The 23245-nt window shown below is 42.8% G+C and overlaps 1 protein-coding gene across 5 annotated transcripts in view; it reads left to right on the top strand.

The window, feature by feature from the left end:
- The first annotated feature begins 2570 nt into the window (after window positions 1–2570).
- The window catches only part of LOC133344249 (protein 4.1-like), a 62487-nt gene continuing 41812 nt past the window's right edge, over window positions 2571–23245 (top strand). For all 5 annotated transcript variants that reach the window (XM_061554323.1, XM_061554322.1, XM_061554321.1 and 2 more), the window contains exon 1: window positions 2571–2717. The gene's annotated coding sequence lies outside the window, so the exon portion shown is untranslated. The remainder of the gene's footprint in view (window positions 2718–23245) is intronic.

Below are 23245 nucleotides of genomic sequence, written 5' to 3'. Positions count from 1 at the left end.
TGAAAAAAGCAAAAACCCGCAATAAAAATAGCAACATAAAATATAAAATAAATTGAAAATAATAAAAGCCAAATACCCCACGTTTCGATCGCAACACAAGCGATGAAGACCGCTTGTGTTGCAATCGAAACGTCGTGGGTTTTTTGCGTTTATTCTTTTCAATTTATACTTTTTTAAAATTTCAATTAAATTTTACTATTTTAATCGTGGGTTTTTGGCTTTTAATTTTTTCAATTTATTATTTTAATTGTAAATTTAAATGTTATTAAATCCTTTATATTAAGTTCGCTTGCTTGCTTGCTTAGGACCGGGCAAATCTTTCGGTCGTTTTTTAACCCACTTCCCGTGATCCAATCGAGCTGACATTTTGCACACAGACTCGTTGTGCGTGACAATGCATTTTCGTGAAAAAAGAATTCCAAAATTGTACACTGTTTAGGCAATTTTTAAAAAATATTTAATTACCAATTGTTTAATGCTGCCAGACAATCATCTGACCCATAGGTGGCAGCCATCTCAAGCCAGAGGACGAGAGGACTCTAGCCGCCCCGATGCCACGCATATAAAGGATTTAGAGTGAAAAACTTTGTTTTTACGGGTTAATTTTTTTTAATTATTTTTGTTTTCTATCTACGTGACTTTACCGAAAGACCCAAAGAATATGAATTCCTGCAGTCACGAAAGCTTTAAGTCAAGATTCAAGACTAACAGTTTATTTTAAAGTTCACAGTGATTGATTTTAATCTTTTGTGACTGCAGGAATCCATACTCTTTGGTTCTTTCGGTAAAGTCACCTGACTTTACCGAAATAACCAAAACGTATTCAGTGATTACAAAACTTGTTTTTATTCGGACAGCTAAGACCTCTTCCAGCACAGCTCACATCATTATAGCCTCGTGGCTCGCCTGCCTGGTCTGACATCGCGTCTTATCTGGTCAGATAGGAAAAAATAGTTTAGTTTTAGTTACTTGATACAGCTGTCGTGGCTGTGACGGTTCCACCTGAAGACGGAGGCTTGTGTTGCTTCCGAAACGTCGTGATTTTTATTTTGTTTTATTTTACTTTTATTAATTTAAACATTTTTACCTATGTGACTTTACCGAAAAAACCTAAGAATATGAATCCTTGCAGTCACGAAAGCTTCAAATCTAGAATCATAAGTGATTTGTTTAGTTTTCCTATACTTTGCACTCCTATCATGTTGTTGGGCTCATCGGATTCGTCAATCGTAAAACACATTCCTGCGGAGGGAGCTGGTAGGAACGTCGGGTTGCTCGGTCAATGGCCAGGGTCAACGGCGGCGTGGTGTATTCCGCAAATATGCCCGACTGTGAGGGCGGGCACAAGCCGGCGTGAGTAGGTTAAACGTTGAGTTTTATAAGGGCACCACGGGGTGAGCAGCCCCTCCCCACCCAGCCCCTCCCCACCCCCCCACCCAGCCCCTCCCCACCTAGCCCCACCCCTCCCACCCAGCCCCACCTTCCCCACCCCACCCAGCCCCTCCCCACACACCCCACCCAGTCCCTCCCCACCTAGCCCCACCCCTCCCACCCCCCCACCCAGCCCCTCCCCACCTAGCCCCACCCCTCCCACCCAGCCCCACCTTCCCCACCCCACCCAGCCCCTCCCCACACTCCTCACCCAGTCCCTCCCCACCTAGCCCCACCCCTCCCACCCCCAACCCAGCCCCACCCTCCCCACCCAGCCCCTCCCCACCCCTCCCACCCCCACTCTCCCCACCTAGCCCCTACACTCTCCACCCAGCCCCACCCCTTCATTTTTGATGCACGACGGACGGACACAATAATCCCTGTGGGCTGGTGGTACCAGGTGGTTCCTACCAGTATAAACAAAATGTATCATTATGACGTTTCCACCGCGGCGCCTTCTGATTCGTCGATCCGTGCCCCCCTCCCCCCGTACGCGGCCTGTGATTGGCCAACTTGGGTAACGTTGCCCAGTGGCGACGCAGCGAATACTCATCCGCGTTATGAAATACAACGGTGAGGCGGTTACGGGCCTTCTGGAGAACTCCCCTCTCACAACTTGATAAATGCCTCAACAAGTTCGTCAACAACAACCTACATCATCGCCACCGTGAAAGTAAAATAGAATACTGTTAAAAAGGCGACGTTTCGGGGAGCGATCCCTCTTGAATTGCACGTAATTACGGCGGAGACATTGTTGATAAGAGTTGGAGACTGCACTTTTACACCCCATTTTTTTTTTTTTCCAAATGAAATTGTATATTTTTGTGGGAGGGGGGATTGACGCAAATATTATAATCCGCGCTTCCGTACGTAAATGACCGGAAAACTGATTTTTTTTTTTTCCCACTGAACATTCGTACTCGAAAAAAGAAGTGCGCTCTGAGGTCTGCGATCGCCATCTTGGGAAGGGGGTGGTGGTGCATTGTGGCCAGTGCGGTGACGTCACCAACGGTCGACGCGCACCAACCCCTACCCACCCCACCCACCCAACGGCCGCGACAATTGCCCTTACTCAAGATGGCTGCCGTGGATTCTAGTGTCCGTTGAACGATGACGCGGTAGGGCTGGAGGAGGTGTGAGGGGGGGGGGCTGTGATCGTTAATAAAGTGGAGCTCGGCAGCCTTCGCCGCTCAGTCCGCGCCCGGGAGAGCGCGGAGCAAGGGAGCGGAGCGCACGTTACCTTCGCCTGTCATCGTCGTCAATCAATCATCGTCGCGCCTACCGAGGTCAGTTCCCTCAAAACGATCGCAACAACTTTGCTAATTTCACTTTAAGCAACTGTTAGAGCGCTTTTCGTGGCGGTGGTTCGTTTGGGCTCGTAACGCCGCCGTGTGTCTGATCGTCTCCTGTGTGTGTGCGTCTGTGTTTTAGTCGCAGAGGGGCTGGCGTGACGCGAGATGTAGCTGTGGATGTGTTGTTGACGATTTAAAACGTCTTTTTTTTGAATAACAACGACGACGACGACTTTATAAACAACAACAACACGAATATGGGATAGAGCTTAGATGCTTTAATGTTGAATGGAAACCACAAAAAAACAAAGTAGCTGCTGGTTTGATTAGAATTAAAGTGTTTGGGCTGAATTTACCTTGTAACTGTCACGAACATCAACACTTTGTTTTTTTTACTTTTGCTTGATTTGTATAATGTATACAAGTGACTAGTGCCTCGTCATGCTGCTGTTGGCGATTTGTAGCGTGTTCAGTGTAAGACAGCTGGCTTTGTGCCACTCTGTGGATGTATGGCACGGCTTGTCAACGACGCAGATAACCTCACTTCAGCTTATTTTGTGATGAGTTTTCTTCATAAATTGTTACATTTACCAGGCGTTCTACATGTAATACTTAAACGTTTTGAAAGCATTGATTAACTGCACATTCTAATAATCTGTTTCGATATAAATCTTGACTTAAAGGAATTCATATTCTTGGGTCTTTCGGTAAGTCTCGTCGATATTCTTTGTTATTTTCTTTGAACCCATCTACGTGACCTTTACCGAAAGACCCAATAATACGTTTCGATATACATGTCAATTATCATTGTTGATATCATAATTTGACTAACTTGCGTTATTGTTGGGAGCGTTATTGTAGCTCAATTCTTAAGAGCAGCAACATCATCGCGAGCCAATGGTTTGGGGGAGGGAGCCCTTCAATCCAGCAGTGGGTTGATCATGGCTGATGACAAAGATGGTTAGAGCAGCAGGCGATGAGACCCAAAGTGCAAATTCCTTTGCAGGCTTTACTCAACTCCATCATCCTCGTCATCATACCCAGTCTAAGGGGCAATAAAATTGGCACCATATACTATATGGGACAGCAGTCATCGTTTGTCGTGTGGGTGATAATAATAACGATGATACTATTAAACTCGGGTTTCTATAGCGCAATTTGCAAATGAGCTTTGCATAAAGGTTAGTTTTAAGACGCGATTTCAAAAATCGACTCGTGGACCGAGGAAGGGAATTTCACAATCACAGAGCCTGACTGCAAAAAAGCTCCCTAGTTCATAGAACAAAGTCTGGTCTTAGGAAATAATGAATAGACCAGGATCGGCAGGTGTAAGTTTTCATAGTGGAATATAAAACGTTAGCAGATCGGGGAGATATTTTAGGAGCCAGCTCATTCAAGGCCTTAAACGTGAGAAGAAGAATCTTGAAATCTATTGTACACTACAGGGGGAAACCAGCGCAGGGAGGAAAATAATTGGAGTAATAGATCTGATTTAAAACCCGGGCAGCCGAATTTGTTATATATTGTAGTCTCGATTTAAAGCTTTCGTGGCTGCAGGGATTCATCTTCTTGGTTCTTTCGGTAAAGTCACGTAGAAGGGAAATAATAGCCTGGTGGCGTTTCATTCAGACGCTGTCTTACCGACAGACCTGTTCTTCATCTGAGGACGGCTGCTTGCGTTGTGGCCGAAACGTCGTGATGATTATTTTATTATGTTTTATTTTTATTATTTTATTATTTCCCTTCTACGTGACTTTACCGAAAGAACCAAGAAGATATTGTAGTCTATTTAATTTTTTTTTTGATATTCCAGCAAGCAAGGCATTGTAATAATTCTTCAACCTTTATGAAATAAAGGCACGCACCAGCCTCTCAGAGTCAGGATGGGACGGCATATGTTTAAGTCGAGCAGCTATGTTACTTAAGTGGAAAAACGAGATTTTGGTCATCTCATGCGTGTGGGCCTCAAAGGAATGAGACCAGGACCTGTCACAAGAATGTGCAATTTCCCACGATTGTGAATGACCATTTTTGAAGATTAGCTTCGTGGAGCACGGTAATACATTTTCAACACTTTGTTGTTATTGTACTACCCTTGTAATTGCTGAAAATGGAATAAACCGTGAGCAACGCATCTGCGCCACCCACCTCGCTGACCCAGCGTGGTTACGGTGCGGTCAAATTAACACCACGACGTTGACGACTCGCTTATCCAGAATTTTTACTACGATTAAACTGTAAGGCTGTACAACAATGTTTATTTCTGTGTAAACCGATGTATGTGAATAAGCTCCACTGAGTTTTAATTCCACATCAGCAAGTACAGCCCCATGGAGACCTATTAGACATTAACAAGCGTGGCCTTATGAAGTCAGTCGTATTGAATATTAAAAGCCCAGCCTTTACTGTCACCGTCACGTGTATGTACATTGAATGAAGACAAATAAGGGCAGGTCACCTCGGCGTGCAATTGGCGCATGCACATATTAGAGTGCAATCGGATTCAAATAAACCCAGCGTTTCCAAGAGGCAAGTCAATCGCTGTGGGGTATTCATTGCAGTCGTAAATTTGTGCTTCACAGCGCCACCCACAGCCTGGCTTGTTGCCCTGGCTCCTATGTGTGGCCTTGTGTGTGCGGGAATTTGATGTGTCTGTGGTCAATGTCCGGAGAGTAATTGTTTTCACGTCTGACCACGCGCGTCCCTACCCTCGTGTGTGTTGCTCTCGACATCGCTATGTCAGTGTAGTAATACTCATCAAATTTGGAGGTTACTTTTGTTCTTGGAGTGGGAGCAGCGGCGCACGTATCCACACGCACTACGCTGTGAACTCGTTAAGCACTGAGTTTTATGTCGTTACCATGGCTAACTAACATCAGTGGCGAGTAATATCTGAATTGTTTCTGAGCCCCCCTTCCACTTTACAAACTGGGAAGTGACCACTGTGGTGAAGTATGGTCATACAACCCCACCCACCAGTGGATTGACGTAGAACTGAAAATGTTATTTTCCTGGGATGTCTGCACGTCTGTTCTCCGTTCATTGTTTTCCAACAAAGATGTGTAGAGCAAATGTAACGTACTGTGCGTGACTGTATGCAGCCTTTGGGTGTTCTCCACAGAGCATAGATGTATTGATTAGGTGAAATGTAATGGTTCAAGAATACCTTGCATTTGTGGTTTTGGGTGGGATGAGTTGTCAATACATTTGTTATGCTTACTTAAAGGTCTATTTAAAATATGTTTAGATATTCAGACAAAGGTTTACCCTTTAAATCTTTCACCTAAATTGGAAGATTTTTAAAAAAGATAAAATCGTATTTAAAATGCCTTAGTATAATTACAAATAGACCCGTCCATCCTAATGCTTTTTACGTGCGTTGACCTTTAAAGAATAAATAATTATTTTGGATCATTTATCACAGATGCTCATCTGTGATATGCCTTTCATAACCTTCAGTTGGTTATTGCATTTTTAAAAGAAAATCCTTTCACCAGGTGGCTTCACATAACACTTGTTACATTATGGCATGTTGCATTTTTGAAGTATAATTCTTCAATCAAATATGTCTAATAGTTTCCATACAGAAACAAGGAATGGGGAAGTGCTCATCAATTTTATGACAGGGGCCAGACGTGTTAATTTAATTCCACATTTTTATTGAATTCCTATGACCGGGACCAGATTTTTTTTTAAGGGCCCAAACACTGTCAACTCCCAAGTACAGTCGTCAATGTCAAACTCTCGCCTGTAAAAGTGGGCATTAGTTTTTTTGATACATGTATGAGGACTCGTAAACGTGATATCGTATGTGAGTCAGAGCAAATGTGTTGTGGGCTTAGATTGTCAGCCTCGATGGACATGGCCTTGGGGCTCCTGTCGACAAGGGAAGGGATTTCATCGGCACCGCCGCCCTCTGCAACCAACCCCGATGCAGAAAATAACTTTCTACCACACTGCACCAGTGCATGTTTATTGCCCGCTTGCTTAATTGGTTGATTCCCAGGGGTGAATGAGTGGAAATTGGTCCCTACTTAGTGTTTCTGCCAGTTGTATGTCTTCCCACTCATGGTGTCGGCCTGTGCTTTATGGTTTTTTGTGCCATTTATATTTTTAAGTCGGCATAATGAGGGTGTGTGCCTGTTTGTGTGTGTGTGAGAGGAGTGGTGTAGTAGCTATTGCACTGTGCTACGAACCCGATCTCCTGTGTTCAATTCCCAGCCAAGGCTAATATTAATGAAGAGTGGTAACTACGACTGGGCCTCCCCTAGGTTTGCTTGGCTTTTAATAAGTAGGGTGAGGATACATTGGCACTGGGGAAATGAAAGTGGTCATGAGTGATGCTGACCACAGTGAACGAATGATTATGCCGATTAGATGCACTCATGTCTGATATGGCTATTGTTCACAATTGCATCCAATAAAAAAAAACTCTCCCTTGTGCGCTTTGTCTGACTTGATAGATACTTGCAAACAGCACTTGCTTTAACAGCCTGTGTGGCTCTATGGAGAGTCGTTGTCTTTCCTCGTACATGTCAAAGTGTTGGAATAGTAGGGAGCGCACTGCATTATAAACCTGACAACTTGGGTTCAATTCAAAACCACACTAATTATAATGGCTTTGAACCTGACCAGGGCCTCCCCTAAATTAGCTGCACCTACATCAGAATCTGACATGGTGCTTTTATCATCAGCACTAGAGAGACAGTCATGCGTAGCGCTGGTTTCACCAGACCGTCATATTCTGTGCCGTCCTTTGAGCTGCTTGCTCACGGCACTTATCTCCATATTTAATATGGATGAATGTGCGCTGTTTTGAGAAGACTCATTTCATGTCAGAAGTGCCACTATGTAAAAATTGGCAGTGCAATTTGGTTATTTCGCAAAATGCCTTTGGTGTGAGCTTATGTAAAAAGGATGTTCATAATTGTTAATTAGTATTATTACCGAAATACTATTCAGCGAACATTGTTTTCTACCCAACATGCAATTTCCTTCCCGTCTCATTTAGCCTCAGCTTCACACCACACTTTGGTTGGGCACAGTGCACGAGTCTTATGCCTGTGTGTTTCCACACTTATAAAATCGATTTGCCTGGGAGGGAGGATGTGCTGTGTCTGTGTATATGTGCACGCATGAGTGTACGTTGCTGGCACGTGAGTGTCTTCATCACGTGCTTTACCGTGTGTCAAACTATAAACACCCATCAATCCACCGGTGTTTCAGGCTTTGGAAAATTGAGACGGGACTCACTAATACCTAAGAAAATTACATTTCATTTGTGCCAATTTCATATGGTGGATAATGCGTACGAAAAAATGGTGCTGCTTTATTGTTTAAACATGAATTAGCATAGAAGTAAACTTGGGAAATATTGGATATTAAAGGCATGTCGACTTATTGCTCGTTCGTTTCTCAATCCGCTTGTCCTGGTGAGGGTCGCGGCTGATGTTTTCTATTAGGCTTTAGCGTACAGTAAAAAAAAATTCATCCCGTATAAAAAAAAAAATGCCACCAACTTAAAGAGCACTCCACTAATGACTAAGGGTGCTTGGGGTTCAATGTCACGGGCAGCAATTGAGCACTGCATTGCTGAACAAAAACACGGCACAGTACAGGAGCAGCTCTTGGCCTTGTATAGCATCGCACGGTTCAGCACCACAATTATTCACACGGCAAGGTGCAGAGTCAAGACGCCCTGGCGCAAACACCCACTCGAGGCACATGGGTCTGGTTTTGTGTATCTAATATAATCTTTGGTCTTAATCGGTCCATCTCTCGCTGTTCTACAATGTCACAATCACCCAAGTACCTGCACATGAGCCGATTTCATCGCTTCACTTTGTCAGTGGACGACCTTTGAGTCGTGTTCTATTCTTCGGTAACACTCTGTCACTTGTTTTTGCCCATTGGCTGTCATCCCTTTTAGCTGCTTGTCGTGCCCTATATTAAAGTGGAGATAAGAGAAGTCCAAATGGCGAATTTGGTTACGAGATTTAAATGACTTTATTCGAACAGACAACCCCCAGCTCGACATACATCTGTCCTCAACAAATTCAAAACAGGAAGTTCTCATTTACTATGAAGCCTCACTAAGTGTGGTGAAGGTTCTGCATTGGGATGTTTGGCAATTTACATGTATGAGTGTTTGGCCCATGTGGAAGAAACCAGAGTATACCTGGAAAAAAACCCATGCATGCTATGGGAAAGAGAAAAAAAACACTTTAGAAGCGCTCCAGAAAATATATTTGAGAATCCTTTGCAGTTTCCTGACTACCTTGCAGCTCAAGCCTACCGCAGGTGGTATTCTTAGGCACTCTCTCATCCGAGTACTAACCAGTGCCCCAATTCAGATACCAATGGTAAACCTGCTTGGCTTCCAAGATATGCTTTGATTGAGCACATCACGGGTAATTTGTTTGATTTGGCCATCTTATTTTAAGGATTCTTGGGGCTAGTGCTGATACGTTCAATTAATTCCGGACAATTTATTTGGCTCGCTTTCAAACATCTTGTGAAAGCTGCTAAAGTGTCTTGTGTGATCTCTATAGCTTTGACAAACAACACAGCTGGGTTCTCATTGCTGGGCGATTCATAATGTCAACATGCATCACATGAATTATGTTGGGCTGGTCACTCCTGTAATCCAGCGGATTTTGAGGAGAGGTTGTTTAACCATGAAAAGATAATCGCTTGCATGAGGCTACTGTTTGTAGGGCTCTAAGGCCTGTAGAACAAGAGCAAATAGGATGCTGACCTACCTTTGCCCATTTATGTTATGTAATTGTCCAAAACATTTGTAAACAGGATCCTCCTGAAAAAACACATTGATGCCAAGTCTAGGCATTGTTGGCTAAAAGATCCATTGCAACAAAAAGTAACTACTTTTCATTAGCTTTGCCTTACGACGGACCACGAGAGAATGATAAAGCTTTTGGCAATGGCGCTCCTTGCGAGCTAAAATATGGAGTAACGGTTGACTGAGTTATTATAGTTGTTACATGAAAACACTGGGCTGTGCAGTTCCCATTTTTTTTCACGTGTACATTTCAAAGGGGTATTTGAAATAAATATTTCACACCACCATCACCAGGGAAGTCATTTGTTTATTTGTTTAAGTGACTGGTATTATTCTAAATTCATCTTGTGGATTTCTTGTTTTTCAAAAGCTTGCATCGCATTATTCTCTGCCGTGTCACTCACGTCCTACACTGGGGACAAGCTGTGTAATGTCCTCGTATCATAATCACGCATCTATCGCGAGCGATGTGGAAGACGGAGTCGCGGCGGTGTAATCACATTGTTATCGCACCTGACCTATACACACGCTACGTTTCACCAGCGAATTTGTAGGCACATATATATAACGTCCGCTCGGTAAGCACCATAACAGTAATTTGTTTTCCAGGAAAGCCTCAATGAGTTTCGGTACTCTCTTTTTCTGGAGAATCCTGAATTTGAGATAGTTGACCAATACTTGAGAAAATCTGAAAATCCAGAGAAAACCCAATGCATACGAAGGGGTGACATTCAAAACTGCCATCTCCTGGGTTACACTTCGCAGCCCGACCCTGGCGATGCCTTAGCAAGCCCTTTGGTCACCCGTTCAAGTATCAACCAGGCTCAGCCATACTTAGCGAGTGATGTCTGATGACATTGAGCACATTTTTGGGAATTTATCTTTTTTAATGCCAAACTCCTCATCGCGTCGTCATATTAATAGTTCGTGCATTCATAATGCTTTTTTTATCATGGGTTGTGCATGTTGAGCAAAGATGATGGAATCGGGCAGAGCTCATCTTCCTCATTAGTTAAGCCAAGCAAGGCTGAAATTAAGTTTTGCCTGCTACTGTCTGGCTGTTTTTAGTTTGTTTATTTTAAGTTTTGCACAAAAATCTAGAATAAGGCATTTATGCAAAGCCATTGAGTAAAGCTTTAGAAAAAAAATCACGCAGCATTTTGCAATTAAATAAACGTATGGGTTATCCTCACAACCATTGCATTACTGTAGAGCCTTTCATATTATAGTTGTGATGAATTAATGTGTTAAGCAGCTGAGTTATGGAAGCGAGCTAGAAAAAAGCACTTCATGCTTTCGTCCCAGTAGAATGAAAACATCACAAGATGCACTGGATTATTAATGCTTTGTGATCATATCGTATACAATGTTTGGTATTTTCAATAATACAACTGTGCATTGTGGAAAGCTTAAACCTCAGCGTGGAAGGTGGATCCCTGCTGAATGTTGTGAAAGTTGTGGGAGTCTGAATTATACATGCTAGTGTGGCTTCCAGTTTCATTCCAGTGGTGTTCGTGAAATTTCATTTATGCAGACTTTGTTCTCTGCGAGTGGCATTGCCCAAGCAGCCAATCTGTTCCACATTGAGGAAACGTTTCCATGAAACTTGTCCATGTGCACGTGTTCTCCACTATAGCGCTCTAGGAAAATTCCCTTCCTGCGTGAGCTAAATGTAGCCAACAATTTTCCCATTGGCAGATGACAAAGTAAGTAAAATAGGTCACCATCGAATCAAGAAATGTCTGAAATATCAGGACAAAATTACTTTGAAAAAAGCAATGATTGTATGCTATGAGCAACTATAATAATGGTGGACAAGCCGATTGGCAGCCCTAAACTGCATCTGCACAAACCATGTGTATACGAGATGCACAAATGGAAAATTAAAAACTCTACGGTGTGCGACCGTGGTGACCCAGAACAGACCATGGAATGTATAACAACTCAATGCCCTATTCACAAATATGATGGAGGCATCAAAGTGATGGACTCCAGGACTCTTGATGCTATTATCTGGCTCATTTACTTCAGTGTAACATTATAGTTGTTGCTTCACATTGACGTCAGAAGAAGAAGATGATGATAGTGATTTGTGTCTGATATAGCACCTTATACGCCGAGGCATCTTGATGAATTCCTGCAGTAACGAAAGCTTTAAGTCAAGATCAAATCTCATCTTTATAATGTTGAAAGGGCACCCGCAATGGCAGCTGTCCCCTTTGGGCAGAAGGTAACTTAGCACCTGGCCTGCAAACGAACATTAGTCTCCTAGTTGGGGGGCATTGATTGGTACTTATAATACCAATTGAGGACTGTTTAAAAAATATTGTAAATCTGACGTCAACAGCTATTCTTGCTGCAGACAATTGGTCATCTTACATTTGGAAACGGTAAGCAAAAATAGAATTATCTGTTAGCATGTTAATCATGATCTTCAACACCATCCTGTGTCTGGCTTGGCCCCCTGAAGTCTAAAACAATGCTCACAATTCATACAGGAGTGCCCAATTGTAGCCTCAAATTTACAAGTTCTGGGGTCCTGGTAGCACATCCTGGCATGTCACTCTCATGCGGGACTCCCCATTGCTCTTAACTTTTAGGACCCGATGGGTGGCAGCATCTTCAACTACTGCCAACAATTTCAAACAAACTTATCTAATTCTAAGAGCAGTGTATATAATTGATTGTTCATTGATCTATTAAAATCGATCATTATGCTCGCGCTATAATTGTGTTTTTTGTGAATCAAATATTTACGATTGATGCCAATTCTCTATGGAGTCGTTCTGCACATTTGCGGTGTAAACGAATGCTACGCACTGGATGAGACTGAACAAAAGAGATTTCATTATTTAATTGATTTTCCTGGAGAAACGTCTCAATTTGGCTTGAGCGAGTCCCTTTATTTTACCCCATGCCCTGGCTGCTCCCGTTTAGTCTGAATGAGAAACTGCAGTGTCGCTATCACTATGATGCTTTCAGAAACCTATACCGCTTCTCCTTGCGTCCTATCCGGGGACACCCATGTGTAAGCAAGATCAATTGCATCTGGTTACAGCTTTCCTTGGCGGAGCTTTCACAAATACTGTACCTGGGTTGACTCTGAAGCCCTTTCGAGCTGGCTTTTCCATAATAGTTGGTGATTACAGCAATGCTGTACGGTAGCTTTCAAAATCAGTTTTTCTGTTTTGGATGGGTGCGACACTTTAATGGCAAATAAGAGGGAACAGATTTGAGTGAGTGTAGTGGAGTGTCTCTTAAGTGCTTTGTTCACAGCATCACACTTGTGCAACTTGTGAAACGAGGAGCACATTCTGAGCCTGCTTGCCTTTGGATGCTAAATAAAATATAGGAACGTCCCTTCCCGGTCTAAGTGCTTTCTGACAAATAATAATGATGTTAATAATTCTTATTCACCTGGGAATGCTTCGCTATGAATTTAAAACCTCTTTTCACGAGGGGCTTACGTCAGATATTGGGTCCGTGAATTAAAAATAATGTGGAGGAAAGCAGTCGCCCCGAGAAAACTGCCACTTACGAGGAAATAACTCAATCTCCTATTATATTGGTTATAACAACTACTTGCCATGCTGCCTCCTACACAACCCCAATCGATGTTTTAACGTCCCGTGAGGTAGCATTAAATGCTGTTTACGTCGATTCTCATAGCATCCCTGTTCCGCATACCGTACCGTTATGCCAGCGCCATGCTGTGAGATAGAATCGACCCGGTAGGTATTGCACCGTATTGCCCTAAATGAGGTTGAACCAACATTCGGACACTGCACCGTCATGGCCATTAAGTGCCCTGCCGACCCTTTGCATGCACGCATGCGTAACCGTTCCCCTGTGTAAAATTAAGCAGTCAATCTGCTAATCAATGAACCATCACGAATCTTGAGGCCGACAGGAAAAATGGCGCAGTCAACCGCTTGCGCTCCATGACGGTTATGTAACCTATCGTGCTGCTGTTAGACCCATCTCGGCAGATGGTACTAGAGCATGCTGCTCTCTCCTATCTGCCGCCACTCTGCATTTTTGGAGATATCTCTTGAGTCCCTTTTCACCTTCATCTGTGGCAATATCTATCAGTGAGCAGATTCGCATTGTGATACGTTTACACGCATTGCGATGCTTGTGTTTTAAAATCTCCCCCCCCCTCCTCCTCCTCCCCGGTTACTGATCCCAGCCCCTTCTGTATTATCTCTCTCGCTGCCTTAAAAATATTATGCTGTATGGAACATTAAGTTTACACAGCCTCCGAGACCTAATAATCGGCCCACTCAAGTTAGCGTTTTCAAAATGAAGTGGCTACCATCTTCGCTAAATGGCTTTTTGTCAGCGGAAGCGCTACGCTTGGCGGTGGTGTGCGAAGGAAAAATCTCGTTCAATTGTGGACAAGATTGGCTATTTGTCTCCATGAGCCATTTATCAACAGATGGTGATATTTATAATGCATTTTAAACTTTCAGACTCGATGGGATTTAAAAATGCTGTGCATTCTAATGTGAATTTTAGGGGGAGTAGGTAAAGGAATCAAATGAGGAACAGGCAGGGAAGCAGGTGGTGGAATTCTACATAGATCATCAGCAATAGATTGTAAATAAAATCCAGACTTTTTTGCAAATACTCTGTAATAAACGCCACAGGCCCTGATTGCAAGCACTTTACATATTGTTTATATGTTATCTGGAAAAAACAGCAGTTATAAATGTTTGGCAGCATGCAGTAGATCTTAATCCAGCAGAACAAAATGTGTCCATTGCATGTTTCTTTACCCTATACTATTCCTTGCAGTGGTTGGTTAATTCAGCTCATTTGTATTTTATGAATCTTACCTGATTACGCAGATGCTTGCAAACCTGATGAGCACTTTGTGTAAAGTATGGGTAGATTGAAGTATCGTTTCAACTCTTAATAGTGACTCTTCAACTCTTAATTCAAGCATCCTATCATGCGCGTAAGAGTGAATACACTTCGATGCCTAGATTTACGCTACCAAGATGCTACCGTTCACCGCAATGTTGAAAAATAATATTGGAAGCCTGAATTGCGAGAATTCATTGTTCCAGCTCGGGCATCAATGTCACACCCAGACACGTGGCTCGTCGTCGTCACGGTGTGTAGTCTATGCTGGAAGTCCCACAGGGTTCAGATGCCAGTATGGTGTAACTTGTCTTTGGTTTCCTTGTGTTACAATTTTTGACGGGTTTTTTTGCAGAAGTCCTATAAATAAGTTAATATATAGTATTGACGGGGGGGGGGGTGGGGGGAGAGAAAACAATTGGCGACTGAATTCATTGCACAAATCTATTTCCACTTAGCTCTTATCAATGAGCATTGATCTGAAAACCTATTTCTAAATTTGAAATAAATGTTTTTTCAATTGGGATCGATTACTGTCTTGAGCTTTTTAACTCGAAGGCGAGACAATTGAAGCGTGACAAGGCCTGGTCCTTTGCTCGGCATTAAAACAAAGTAAATTTGTGCAATTCCTGAACAACCAATTTTCTTCCAAAGTATTTTAGAAGAGTGTCAAGCGCCATCAGTAAAACACCCAGGGCTTATAAACGTTGCCCTCTGCTCTTTTGAGCGTTTTGTTTGCTTTTCAAGTTAACTGCTCCGAAAACATTTTTGTAATGCGAACGGATGATGAAGAGTGTAGAGCAATTGTTGCTGCACTCGTATAGATTTTTTCCCTCTTCCACTGCTTGACACGTATGATGTATTATTTTGACGAATTTCAGTTGCGCTACACAGCTGTGCATGTGAGGAAGAGACCCAATGCAGCAAGTTCCATTCGCCATAAATGACCAAAACGTGTGGTGGATAAAAGCCGGCGTAAATCAACTTTGTTTCTGTGCTATATTTGCGCGCCGTGTGTATTCATCAAAAGTCGTCCTCTTCATGTCTGTCTCTGTGCGGAACAGTGTGCACATCATCGTGTCTCACATCTCCATTATGCCTGTCACATGGAGAGAGTCCATACCAGGTGGCGGAGGTGAGGTGAGCAGGTGGCGGTGTCACTACCTGTACACACCATTACATTTTTTTAAATACTAAAAATAATCAGGCAGCAGTGGGCCACGCCAGATGTGTGTGCCTGTTGTGTGGGTAGCTTTTAACTGGACGATTGCTGTAATCCGGTGCTGTCATTAACTCGTGCCACATTGTCATTAATGTTTGAGGTGGAGAAGGGGATATTTGATAATTGTTTTTTTACCCTTCTATCTGGCAACAAAACTGACACCTTTTTTACAAGGAGTCATGTTTGCATAGACCACAATACCTGCAGTCATAATGCAAACAAAAAACATAACTCTGATAATGTGCACTGTCCTTGAAGTTTATTGGTCCACACCCGATACAGCTTTCCTTAGAGCCTAGTCTCACACGGGTTGGACCAGATGACGCCAAAAGGCGCCAGATAGAAGGGTAAAAAAAAACAATTATATTTTTTTACTGGCAAATGAGGTTCCAATGGTGTAAGGGGACATTTGTTTAACATTTTGTATAAAGATTGTACTCAGTATTAACCCTCTGATGTTCAGGGGGTCAGGGGTTATAAACTCTGACCCATCCAACCTTGTTCTGTATTTGAGATGATTATATTTGTGATAAGGTATGCTCTTCCCCGCTTCCAAAAATTGCACTCTCCTAAAATAGTCGCCATGCAAAGTATATCTGCGTTGACAGCACATTCGTGATATGTGCGTTGTCCCGTACTGCGAGTGCTTGGTGGGACACCCATCTTGCTATTGAGCATGCTGTATATTGATCCCAGTGACCCACCCAGGTTCGATTCGTGGTCAGTGCACAATTATATGTTTCTAGATTTGAAGTTTTCGTGACTGCAAGGGTCCATACTCTTTGGTTTTTTCGGTAAAGTCACATAGGTGAAAAAAGGAAAATACATTTTGCTGTGACGGTTATACTTGAAGACGGAAGCTTGTGTAGCCTCCGAAACGTCGTGATTTAATTTATTTTCCTTTTTTTACCTACGTGACTTTACCGATAAAATCAAAGAGTATACACAACTGTATGGTATGAGTTATCTGAAACTAGGTTGACTCAACCTAAAATTGGTACCTGAAGCAGTGGGTGTGGGGGGGTGTTACTGGTCCCACTATTCAAAATGTACCATTCCAGGTTTAATAGGCAATTGCCAACAGGTTTTGCTCCAAAGCTTTGTATGGCTTGATTGTATATTTGTTATATGGTAACAGTAATATAATGATGAGGTGTATCTGCAAAATGTTTGGTTAAGAAGTGGACTTGGAAAAACATATCCACCACTTTTATCCCGTTCATTATTATTCATTGACATCATTGTAAAAAAAAGATTGTCTGCTTTATCCTTTCCCAGTTGGTTAGCATCAGTGCTCACCATAGCGTCATCACAGTATTGCAAATGAGCAACGCACGTTGTGAACGAAGACTTTTAAAAATGCTTCCATCTCTACTGTACGCGGTCACGCGGCACTGATTGAACGACCTACAGGCTGTAAGTAACCACGGCCGTGCCGTGGGGTCACGGCGCTCTTAATGACCTTGTCATCAAAAGCGTGGCTTTTTGTTTCAAGGGTTCCATTTATCGCAGCTCGGGGGGGGCGGGGTGGGGGCAATCTGTTGTGGGTCCAACCGACCCCAGCGGGCGCTAAAAATTGCAGCAAGGGGGCACTCGGATCGCCGCACGTCAGGAGGTGAAATAAAATGCTGGCAGTGTGAACCGTAAAGTAGACCAACGAGCGAAGCGAAGCTTTGGTGAGCATCGCCCATTGCGTGTTGTGCAGCCATAAAATTTGGGCGCGTGGGTGTTGGTGTGCATCACGCTACCATGGAAACTGTAGTTCAAGGGGTTAACGAAAGCTGATTTAGCGATTTTCTTTTTTAACAGTAAATATGGTTCTACAAAAAAACATACTTTTAAACTTGTGCCAAGTTTAGCAACGTTTGGCCACGTACGGTGCGAAAGAAGTTCAACATAGAAATGCAAATTGTGATGTTAAAATGTCACAACCATGTTACCCATGTTATGTTCTGTAACTCCCCAGCATTGTGTAAAATTGCCAAAAAATGTCGTGCGTTCGTGGAAAAATTCCCGCAAGTCAAACGTTATTTTATCAAGAAGCTGCACTTATGTTTCCTTATTTTGAACCAGTGGGAACGGTGCCTGAGCGGTTAGCGCACTGCGCTATGAAACCGATGACCTGATTCAGATTCCTTTCCATAAGAGTATGTGGAGGTGAAGACCTCCATCAGTGGATTGATAAAAAGCTGTGATCTATTAACGATGAGTATCTTAAATATATATTATCGGCTAGTTTGACGGGTCTTCTGACAAGGCAGCTTGCATGGCAGATTTAATGACAATTGGCTAGGTGCCAATGCCAATCAGACCATGCACATGATTGTACATGACAACTGCGTCGAGTCTGAGTGTTCTCACGTCATGTTGTGTGGGTTTTTTGCCCCCAGAGTCTCCAGCTTTTTCATGCCCTACATACATAAATTAGAAAAACAGTTCAAGAATGCAAGGGTCAAACATTACCAAGAAGGGTCCTCCTGAAAATGAACTGAGGGTTCAGCAAGGCTATATAATGAGTCAATATTTTGAATGTTAACTATTTCCTTGTTCTCTCTCTCTCACATTCGGCATATGTCTTTGCCTATTCCTTCATTTGGCTGCTGGGTTCATATGAGCGTTACTCGGTGGGTGCCATCCTTGAAACTACCGAGGTAAATCGAGGGAAAGAAAAGGCACATTATACATTGTTAATACTATACATTGGGGGGGGGGGGGGGTGGTAAGAGCTGGCGTTGCTATGGCTCGGAAATCACTTGATGTTAGTGTTGCTAGGGTTAAATAAATGTGGCATTTCTTTGAGGTCATCCATAATAGATAGGGCCCAGCCAGATGTGTGGTGCGTTTTGTACCCAGCATGTGCCCATATGCAGCTTTCAGCCAATTAATGTATTGCACTGCCCGTTTCGTTCCTAACAGCGCCGTGTGTTGTGTTATGTTCAATATTGTTTTTTTTCTCTTATATTGAATGATGATTGAATGTCATCAGCAATAATCTGCCCACTGCTGGATGAATGCCTCCAAAAGCTGTTGCCTTCTCATGCTTCCGCGAAACAGCAGTCCACCGATGTCCTGCACACGAGCTCATGTTCACTGCTCCATCTCCACAGTGGACATGTTATCAAGCTTCAGATTTCGATTTGAAGCTTTCGTGACTGGAGGGATTCATCTTCTTGGTTCTTTCGGTGAAGTCACGTAGAAGGGAAATAATACAATTAAAATAAAACATTATAAAATACAATTCTCACGACGTTTCGGCCACAACGCAAGCAGCCGTCCTCAGGTGAAGAACAGGTCTGTCGAGACTCTGTCTTGTCGACAGACCTGTTCTTAACCTGAGGACGGCTGCTTGCGTTGTGGCCGAAACGTCGTGAGAATTGTATTTTATGTTTCATTTTTATTATTTTATTATTTCCCTTCTACGTGACTTTACCCAAAGAACCAAGAAGATCAAGCTTCAGATGTCACTTGCCACTGATGTTGTTTGTAGCAAGGATAACACTGGTCAACAAAAAAAAGTTTTTTTTTCTGGCCTGGACTTTTGCAGCTGTTTTAGACTAATTTCAGGGTGCTGATTCCAAATCTGATCTCAGATTTGCTCTATCACATCTCATTTTTATGCTATCGGCATACCCCATTATCATTGATTTTACCCGAAATTAACTCTTGTCACTTATGATTGCAAGTTGTTGCGAGTCAGTGACTGCTTTAGTGTTGAAATATGGTGCTGTATTTTTAGGATAGTGTGTTTATAATATCATTTTATGTAGATATCCACATTTATTTTATATTTTTCTTCTGCAGTTTTTATTGAAAATGCAATATTTGATATCTAAAAAACTGATGCCAGATTTGGAATCGGCACCCCAAAATTACATTAAAACCGTTGGAATACCTTATGCCATAAAAAGTGTGACCAGTGTTATACAAGTGTGCAAATCACTACACCGCCACACACACAGGCATACCTCCTACACTGCTGCACAGATATGCACTGTACCGCCATACACACACACACTCTTGCATCTAAGCAACAGACTAGTATCACTACAATGTCATCTCCGTTGAGGGGACATTGTTTAACCTGAAAATTGGATAGGCCGGGAAGTCTGTGTGCCATACATCACCGTAATAGCACTCTAGCCCTGGCGAGACTTGCTTGTGTGGTGGAGATTGGCTTGGGTAATCTTCATAACGGCATTGTTTTTCAGTGGAATTCTAGATAATATAGAAGCCGCAATGGAAAATTGTTCATCGGCAATTTGTTTTTTCGTGCATATGGGGAGAAACAAAATACGGTGTGTGTGTAATGTGTGTGTGTGCTTGCAACGTGTAAGTATATATTTCTAAAATTTACAGTCGGTATGCTTAGGAAATAAGTCCTCCAGGATATGACCCTCTCCTGCCCTGAATTACAGCGGCGAGGTGGCAGAGATTGCGGCTCTGCTTTTGAGTTAATCTTTACCATCGATTTCCGCTGCAGGCTCCTCTGTGCCTCCGTGCCAGTGTGCAGAATGCGGGATAAGCATCTGATGCAGTCGTACGCTGTGGTCAAAACGTTAGCGTAGCGGTAGCCTGCTCATACCCATATACACACCCACGCACAGTACATGCACAGGTCATGTGGCCACGTGACCTTTTGGTTCATGAATGTTTTTTCCACCCATGCAGTTTTTCAGGTTTAATAGTTGAAGTCTCACTGATGCCCCATAAAGGTTTTAGGGCATTATGACCTAATGGAAAATAGGTAATTAAGGTGACACTGAAATTGGCCAAAGTGTTAGGTTCCTTCCTTGTCTTGTTCAGCCTTTCTGCTGAGTAAGACAGCTTTTTTTTTCGATTTAAAGCTTTCGTGACTGCAGGGCTTCATCTTCTTGGTTCTTTCGGTAAAGTCACGTAAAATGGAAATAATAAAATAATAAAAATAAAACATAATTAAATAATTCTCACGACGTTTCTGCCACAACGCAAGCAGCCGTCCTCAGGTGGAGAGAGCAGGTTTGTCGAGGAGACAGAGTCTGAATTATTTTATTATGTTTTATTTTTATTAAGACAGCTTTTCTCTCTCACTCGCTGCATCTTAATTGTTTGCATTAAATTTAAATGTTTGAAGTGTGGGGTGGTGGTGACAGCCCCACCGGGTTTGCGATTTTCACGTATGTGCGGTCCACCAACTGGTGTCTCCAAAACGCTGCGTTACTACCACACCACCGTCGGTGATAACGGCCTCTTGAACCTCAAAATGCGTATCATCAGCAGTTTGCTTGCTGGCATCAGGAATGTGCACATGTTGTGATGATGTGCACACGGCAGTGCTTTACAGCACGGGCTATTAAGGCATTTCCGGGGGAGGTAAAGTCTGTTATGAGATTTTGGCTGTGTGGTCATGAAAACGGAGGCATTGTTGCACTCGTGACGTTAATGCTTACTGGGCAAACCTTAGCTCTTGCTCAAAGCATGCTTATGCTTACATTGCACACACTTTATCTCCCCTGCTCAGAATCGTCAGCAATATTGCAATTTCGTGTGTAGAATTGAGCTCGTCCTTCTGTGCACTGCACTTTAAAATGCAATGAAATGTTGTTAAGTTTTAGTCGGTGTCAGTGTTACAGTAAATCTGTATTTTATTATGTTTTATTTTTATTATTTTATTATTTCCATTCTACGTGACTTTACCGAAAGAACCAAGAAGAAGAGTAAATCTGTAGTTGATGTTTCCCTAAGTTTTGTAGGTTAACAAAGGTAATTTGTAATGTTAAGTCATTGTCATAATCCGCATTGGTCTCGTTGTCTACGCGTTTCCTGGGCGAGTTGCCAGACAATCTCATCTCGCTTTCCTATCTCCCCATCTTTTCTCTGCCTAAGTCACTGTCCAGTCCTCTCCTGCCAACATTTTTTCAGCTCTTGTTTGTCCGCTGCCTGTTGGTGTTCGTCCTCCCATCCCCCAATTCAATTGGCCATCTATTTTCTTCCATACACCGCATGTGTTCGTACCACCTTGGGTCCTGCCTCTTTCATGGTGGCGAGATGAAAAACCACCTCGCCTGGTATGGAGGAGGTCGTGGATTCGATCCAGATCATGGACGCCTGCTGTACATTTGGAGTTTGCATGTTCTCCCCCTGGTCATGTGGATTTCCCTCCAGTTTTTTCCCTCCACATACATTTAGAAACCATGCGTTTAATGTATTTGGCTGCTATACATTTTCAGATGATAAGCAACTTTGTTGAGCTATCATTTTGTCCATGTTGCTTCTGAAAATATAGTGTTCTCGCTTAGTGGGCCTTATCTGGAAAAGAATAGTTTAGTTTATCGTTTTTATCTCTGAGTAGTTCTTCCAAGTCCATGTTTTTTTTTCATTATTCACCCTGTTTTGTGTAAATTTTGTCCCTTCCAAGAAATGCTTTTGAAGATCTGAAAAATATATCCATGTACATGGTACAGACCTTTGTCAGGCCACTGATGGATTAGGGCCTCCCCACACCTTGCACGCCGTGGGAGTTATTTGACCATGCTTGGTAATGTTGGTGGTCAGTGAGGGTTGATAAATGGTTGGGCCCAGAACTGTTTCGTATATTTCTAAGTATTGATTTCAGCCATTCCTGACAGGAAAACTCGAGTTTCTGAGTTTAGAGCGTAGTAGTTAGCATCCTACACACTGTGCGCGCTCATGCCAATACTTATGACCATACATGTAACAACCATTCATTAACTGCAGTGTCAACAGCTTGATATCCCAATGGAGAGACTGGTCCCCACCAATGATTGTGGAATTTTCAACCCCAATGTGGATGAGCATCGAAACAACAACGCTTATTTGAGCAGGGGCAAAATGTACACTCTTGACAGTTTGAGCTGTTGTGTATAAATACGAGGTAAAGTGATCGGTCAAGGCAATATCACATATCCATTCCATTTGAAATAGCACCTGGGTTTTGCCTGCCGAAGGCAATGCTAAACAATGTACAAAACTGTACTCGTTCCTCACGTGATGCTTTACGGCATTGTCACAAACCTGCCAAGCTCGTTGTTTGCATTTATTTAGAGAAGTGATGTCACCGTTGGGTAAGAAACGAGGTTTGTAATGTGTTAACTGGTAAACCGATAGTGATTTTCAGAGTCGATCACTGGTTTCAAAATTAATTGGCCGGTAATTGTTTCCAGTTGAATGTTCGTTATGAATGCACTGAGTGCGCATGCACGAACGTACACATTTCCCTGGCGCATGCAATTTTCACTCAACAGGTGAAGGTGCAGCGCAGCAATTGCTTGCTCAGGCCACTGTTGACAGAAGGACCTCCACTCGAGGGAGCTCTAGAGTATATTTTATCCACTCTTCCTTGTTGAACACATGTGCTGGAGACGTGAACAAACCCATGCTTTACCCTATCACATGCGAGCTCCCGATCAAATTACTTTTAAATTGTTTGCTGGACGGATGCGATGTGGGAGGTGGTGGCGATTTTAAGAAACTTGCCCAATTATTTTCCACTGCCGCACCGGGAGATATAATCAGACCGGCAACTTTTTTCTGCATTGTAGTTTATTGTGCTCACCATCGCACCACTGCAGCTCCTATCATCCCTGAGTTTAAAAGGTGAACATGTTTTGTTCATTCAATGTGTGGCAAACCGATAAT

Source organism: Lethenteron reissneri, chromosome 19 (assembly GCF_015708825.2).
Source record: "Lethenteron reissneri isolate LAM-NWPU_2019-01 chromosome 19, ASM1570882v1, whole genome shotgun sequence".
Taxonomy (NCBI): domain Eukaryota; kingdom Metazoa; phylum Chordata; class Hyperoartia; order Petromyzontiformes; family Petromyzontidae; genus Lethenteron; species Lethenteron reissneri.
The sequence above is the reverse complement of the archived record's forward strand: the minus strand, read 5'-3'. Positions and strand labels throughout refer to the sequence as shown.